Genomic DNA, 7,440 nt, shown 5'->3' on the forward strand with positions numbered 1-7,440 from the left:
AACACTAATTACTCTTTCAACAGTATGCAAATTACTTTATATAATATGGAAATTAATATGGAATGATAGAACTATGTATGATGTCCCCATAACACACACACACAGATGTGTGTGTGTGTGTGTGTGTTCAAATGAACCAACATTTCCATAGAGAACAAATACACTAATCCCCATGTTTACTGTTGCACTGTTCACAAAAGCTAGGATATAGAATTGTCACAGTTTAAGAACAAAATATAAGTGAATAAGGGAAGTGTGATAATATATTTATATATTAAATTCCCTAACAAAAACTAAAATAAAATAAAGCCCATCATGAAATATAACGCCTTGGAGAAAGCATATAAAATTGATAAAATCATCTATATGAAAAATTTAAAGATAGATATACATACACAATGAGGTATATTCAGCCATACAATGAATGAAGCTATATTAGCTATATTATTGGTATGAAAATGAATATTGCAATGCTGAACAAATAAGACATTTTAAATAAGCAGAGTGTTTTCTGTTACATGCAGAACCAAGGTTTGAAAAGACAGAAATATTGAAGAGTAATTACTGCATGAGGGTAGGACCAACAGAGGAAAATGGATGTTAGATATTAACATTGTACTTTGTATATATAATGAAAATGTTGCATTGAATCCATTATTTGGTATAGTTAATATACATTAAAAATAGTGAAAGCCCAAATAGGCTGGATTAAACAGAGAATAGAATATCTGAACTTGAACATGACTGTGTGATCACATTTTCACACAAGAATAATGAAAAGAGAAGACTCAAGACAAAACAGATCTCTGAGACGTAAGATCTTTATGAGACCATTATAAGACCAAACATCTCTGCTCATTAGCATGCACGAGGATGGTAAGCTAAAGGCAAAGAGTATATTAAACTCTTCAGTGGAATAGAGCACAAAATTTCCCATATTTTATGAAAACCATGATTATGCAAGTACAAGAGGTATTTGTTTCAAATGGATCGGTACAAGAGAGAACCTCTTCACAGCATGGTATGATAAAAAGTACAGTTCAGTGACAGAATATTAAAATCTGCAATACAGAAATTGCAAATTGCATTTAAAGGTAAAAGAATTAGTTGAATAGCATTTCTCTCACCAGAAAATTTCTTTTAAAAATTATTTAATTGCTATCTATTTCATAATAACATGAAGTATTTCAAAGTACACATGTTTTCTAGAAATTAAGCACACATTTTTTATGCATAAGTTATTTTTTTAAGATTTTTTAATTTATTTTATATAACCAAGCCCATTTAAATGAAAACAAACATTTATAGACAATATTTTGCAATTTGGGCCTCGTTCTTTCCAAACTACTTCCTGGTGGTAAGGGGCACTGTCATGGGGGATTCGAAGAAGATTCAGAAATCCTCGCTGTAATCTGTAAGGCTTCTTTGTCCAGCTGTTTTGAATGTAGGATCACCTGGTACTCTGTTTCAGGTGGTCTGGCTTGATCTAACCACATTAGTCTGGAAGGAATCCACAGCTTTTCATTTTCTGTGGAAACAAAAATAGAAATTCCTTTCCTCAGTAACTTGTCCTTGAACTTAAATTTTGGAGTCAAAGCATTTTTTTAAATTAATTTATTATTTTACATGTTGATCCCAGTTCCCTCTCCCTTCCTCCCTCTCTCCCTCCCTCGTTCCTCCCTCCCTCCTTCTCTCCCTTTTATCCCCTCTGCCCTCTAAATGCACTCTAACCACCCTACCCTCCCATACCCCCACCCCAATTCCATATGTAGGGGAATGCCATCCAGTTGGGGTCATGTAGATCTGACAGGTCATGTGAAGTAGGGACTAGGGCTTCTCTCCTATCTCTAGATTAAGGCAGTTATCCCTCCATGGGGGATGTGTTCACAAAGTCCTTTTGTGCACCAGGGATACATCCTGGCTCCACTGTCTGAGGCCCCTTAGACTGCTCAGTCCTTCTGGCTGAGACCCATATTCAGGGGGGGCCTGAGTAAGTCCCATGCTGGCTTCCCAGCTATCAGTCTGGAAGCACATAACTTTTCATTACCTCGTTTGTACACTGATGGGTGATGCCATATGAATAAAGCACTGTTGGCCAATGGGAAAGGAAGATAGGAGGGACTAGGAGACAAGGAGGAAAGAGGAAATAGTAAGGAGGAGTCAAGATGGAGAGTCTGGTGAGAATAGAACCGCCAGCCGCCTCTCACTGGTAAGACCAAGTGGAAATATATAGAAATGGGTTAATACTTAAGACAGAGCTAGCCTATAAGAACCAAGTAACTGGTCAACAGCATAATATCAAATACAGTTTCTGTTTGTTATTTGGGGCTGGCGGCAAGACCAGACCAGGCGGCGGGAGGAAAAACCTTACTCCTTACAGTACACAGCACACATGAGCAAATGCACTAACAGAAATGCAAAAATATTGACAAACTCTTAGTCAAACTAAACAAAATTAAGATACAGAAGACCCAAGCACATAAAATTAGAAATCAGTTAGCAACATTAATACAGACACTTATAAAATCCAGATCATTTTAAGGAATATTTTTGACAGGTTATATTATAATAAATTAGGAAATAAAACAATAAAGATAATATTTTTGGAACAATGATCCCACCAAATTGGAACCAAGTTAATCTGAATTGCATAACTAAATAAATAGGTAATTAGGTATTATGTTTTGAATACATTAGTATTTTTTCACTCAGTGACTAGTGCAACAAGTAAGTAGGACATGTTTCTTTTTTACCCTTTTAACATAAACAGATTCTTTATGCACATAATATGTTCAGATTTTAGTTTCTCCTACTTCCACTCTTCTCAGTTCTTCTCCACCTAAACTCCAATCTGGATCGACACTTGTCTGTCTTTCATTAGATACAAATAGTTTTCTGAGTGATTACTATAATATAATATACATGTATACGTGCAATATAAAACTATAATGAGACAAAGCAAAAACTAACAGATTAGGGATGGACAAGGCAAAAAAGAGAGAGAAGGAATGAATCAGAAGAGAAAGCACAAGAAATAGAATGTGCTTGAAAACTCATGAATGTCATAACACACGAAACTGGAATCCATGATATGTGTCCATATGTGTTGGGGGGTTAGGATTCAGGATACATACATACATATACATATGCATATGCATATGCATATGCATATACATATACATATACATATACATACATACATACATACATACATACATATATATGGACTTGGTGCAGACCTGTGTAGGCTCTGGACATGCTGCCTTAGTCCCTATGAGTTCATATTAGCTTTGTTCATGTTGATTACTGGGACTTGTTCTCCTGGTGTCCTGCCTCCACCTTAGCTCTTATACTCTTTCTGCCTCCTCTTCCACAGTGTTCCCTGTGCCCTTTGGGAAAGGGAGTGAAGACATTACATTTTGAGCTAAGAGGTTCAAGATCTCTCTCTCTCTCTCTCTCTCTCTCTCTCTCTCTCTCTCTCTATGCATGATGTCTGGCTGTGAGCCTCTGTATTTTTCCCACCTAATGCAGAAGGAAGCATCTTTGAAGGGGCTAGACAACTAACTGACTTATGAATATGAGTCATTTCCTCATTACATTTTTAGACCTGTAGTATTTGGTTTTACTCTAGGACCCTGGGCTATCTAGTCACTGTTCTTTGGTCACCCAAGCAATGTCAGGTATGGGTTACATCTCATTGAGGGCCTTAATTTTAATCAGATAATGTTTGGTTGCTCTCACAAACTTTGTGCTACCATTCACTAATCAAATTAGAGAATTAACAGCACAACTGAAAGCCTCAGATCAAAAAGAAGCAAACTCACCCCAGAGTGTAGGTGCCAGTAAATAATAAATTTGAGGGCTGAAATAAATATAGCAGAGAGAGAATGTGCAACTTAACAAAATCAGAAACGAAAAGGGGGACATAACAACAGACACAGAGGAAATCCAGACAATTTTCAGGTCATAATTTGAAAACCTGTACTCCACTAAATTTGAAAATTCAAAGGAAATGGACAAATTTCTGGCTAAATATCACTTAACAAAATTAAATAAAGAACAGACAAACAACTTGAATAAACATATAACACCTAACGAAATAGAAGCAGTCATCAATAGCCTTCCAACCAAAAAAAGCACAGGGCCTGAGGGCTTCAGTGCAGAATTCTACCAGATCAAGGAAGAGCTAATACCAATACGTCTCACATGGTTCCACACAATAGAAACAGAAGGTTCATTCCCAAAATGTTTTTATGAGGCTATAATCACCTTGGTACTTAAGCCACATAAACACACAACTAAGAAAGAAAAGTACAGAACAATATCCTAAATTAACATCAATTCAAATATACTCAATAATGTACTGGCCAACTGAATTCAAGAATACATCAGAAAAATCATGTGCCATGACCAAGTAGGCTTCATCCCTGGGTTGCAAGGGTGATTAACATATGAATACCTATCAACAAGATCCACCATATAAACAACCTGAAAAAGGAAAACCCATGATTATCTCCCTAGGTGCTGAAACAACCTTTGACAAAATTCAACACCCTTTCCTGATAAAGGTCTTGGAGAGATTAGGGATAAGAGGAACATACCTAAACCTAATAAGAGTAATATATAGTAAACAAAGAGTCAACATTTAACTGAATGGAGAGAAACATAATGCAATTCCTCTAAAATCAGGAACAAGGGAAGGCTAACCTCTCTCTCCTTATGTCTTCAACACTGTACTTGAAGTTCTAGCTAAATCAATAAGACAACAAACGGAGATCAAGGGGAAACAAATTGGAAAGGAAGAAGTCTAAATTTCTCTACTTGCAGATAGTAAGACAGTTTATATAAGCGACCCCATAAATTCTATGGGGGAACTCCTACAGCTGATAAACACTTTCAGAAAACCAGCAAAATTCAAGAAAAAAAAATAAATAAGTAGCCCTACTTCATTCAGAAAACAAAAGGGCTGTTAAAGAAATCAGAGAAACACCACCCATTACAATAGCCAAAACAACATAAAGTGTCTTGGGGTAACACTTACCAAACAAGTGAAAGCCCTATATAATAAGAACTTTGTGTCTTTAAAGCAAGAAGTTAAAGAAGATAATAGAAAATGAAAAGTTCTCCCATTCTCTTGGATAGGTAGGATAAACATAGTAAAAATGGCAATCTTGCCAAAAGCCAACTACAGATTCAATGCAATCACTATTAATATCCCAGTGCAATTCTTCACTGAACTTCAAAGGATAATAATCAACTTTATATGGAAAAACAAAAGACCCAGGATTGTTGAAACAACCCTGTACAGTAAAGAAACTTCAAGAGGCATCACCATCCCTGACTCTAAGTTCTAGTACAGAGCTTTCGTTGTGAAAAGAGCCTGGTATTAAACCACACACCTACGAACACCTGATATTTGACAAAAAGCTGAAAGTATGCAATGGGAGGATGAATGCATCTTCACCAAATGGTGCTCGGACAATTGGATACTGGTGTGTAGAAGACCGCCAGATAGAACCACGTCTATCACCAGGCACAAAACTGAAGTCCAAATGGATGAAAAATATCAAAATCAATCCAGCCACGCTGAACCTCTTAGAAGAGAAAATAGGAGGTACCCTTGAACACATTGGTAGAGGAGACAGCTACCTGAATATAACTGCAGTATCACAGAGACTGAGATTGACAGTTAATAAATGGGACCTCCTCAACTTAAAAGCTTCTGTGAGCAAAGGACACAGTTGACAAGAACAAATGGCAGCCCAGCGAGTGGAAAAAGATCTTCACCAATCCTATGTCAGACAGAGGGCTGATCTCCAAAATATACGGCGAACTCGAGGAAGTAGTCAACAAAACACCAAATAAACCTATTAAAAACTGGAGTACAGAACTGAAGAGAGAATTCTGAAAACAGGAAATCAAAAAGACTGAAAGACACTTAAGAAAGTGCTCAACATCCTTAGCTATCATGGAAATGCAAATCATAACAACTTTGTGATACCATCTTACTCCTGCCAGAATGGCTAAAATTAGAAACACCAATGGCAACGTATGTTGGAGAAGATGTGAGACAGGGGAACACCCCTCCACTTCTGATTGGTGTGCAAACTTGTACAGCCATTTTGGAGATCAGTATGGTGATTCCTCAGGAAATGAGAACATTCTACCATAGGACACAGCAATGCCCATCTTAGGCATATACCCAAATGAACCACAACCATGCAACAATGAAATGTGCTCAACCATATTCATAGCAGCAATATTTGTAATAACAAGAACCTGGAAGCAACATGGATGCCCCTCAGCTGAAGAATGGAGAAAGAAGATGTGGCACACCTACACAATGAAATACTACTCTTAGAAAAAAAAAACAATGGAATCCTGAAATACGCAGGCAAGTGGATGGAACTCGAAGTAACCATCCTGAATGAGGTAACCCAGAAACAAAAAGAGAAACATGGTATGTATTTGCTCAGCTATAGATTTTAGACATAGAGCAAAGGATCACCAGTATATGATTCACACCAGCAGAGGAACTAGGATATAATCAGAATACTAAGAGATTTATATATAGTCCCTCACAGAAGAGGAAGGGAAGAGTTCTCCAGTCCACATGGGGACTTAAGGGGTAGTGGAGAGGGAACTAGGAGAAAGAGAAGGAAAGGAGAGTAATGCATGTGGGTCAAGGAAGATTGACTCAGGGTAGGAACAAGAGATAGAGAGAGGGAGAGAGAGAGAGAGAGAGAGAGAGAGAGAGAGAGAGAGAGAGGAGAGACACCATAAAAGTGGGAGCCATTATAGTTTTGAAGAGAAAAGTGAACCTAAAAAATGCCCAGATACCTACAAGACTGACCCTAACAAACAATTTGAGCAACAGTGGAAAGGCTACCATAAATGACCTTTTCTGATAATGAGATCAATGTCTAACTTATCCACCATCATGGAGCACTCATCTAGTCTCTGATCAAAACACAAGCAAACACCATCAAGTAAACACTGGGCCGAACTGAAATCCAGATGCAGACAGGGAGGACAAGACCTTGCTGCAGAAACACATAGAGACAGCTTTTCTGAAAAATGAGGTGCTAATGGGTCCTCAGACTTATAGCTGTGAATCCAGCATGGGGCACACTCAGACCCCCTGAAAAAGAGTCTCAGCTTGAAGGCCTGATCAGTGTAAAGGACCAAATAGAGTGGAACCAGGATGTATTCCTGGTTCACAAAAGGACTTTGAGGGCACATCCCCCATGGAGGGATAACTGCCTTCACTTAGAGACAGGAGAGAAGCCCTAGTCTGTACTCCAAATGATTGACAGATTTAGATGACACCTTCTGGAGAACATCAACCTACATATGCATGGGAGAGGGGTGGGTTGTCAGGATGTTTATGAAGGAGGGAGAGAGGCAAAGAGGGAGTAGGAACTGGGATTGATATGTAAC

The sequence above is a fragment of the Phodopus roborovskii genome, unplaced genomic scaffold (genome assembly GCF_943737965.1).
Source record: "Phodopus roborovskii unplaced genomic scaffold, PHOROB, whole genome shotgun sequence".
Lineage (NCBI taxonomy): Eukaryota > Metazoa > Chordata > Mammalia > Rodentia > Cricetidae > Phodopus > Phodopus roborovskii.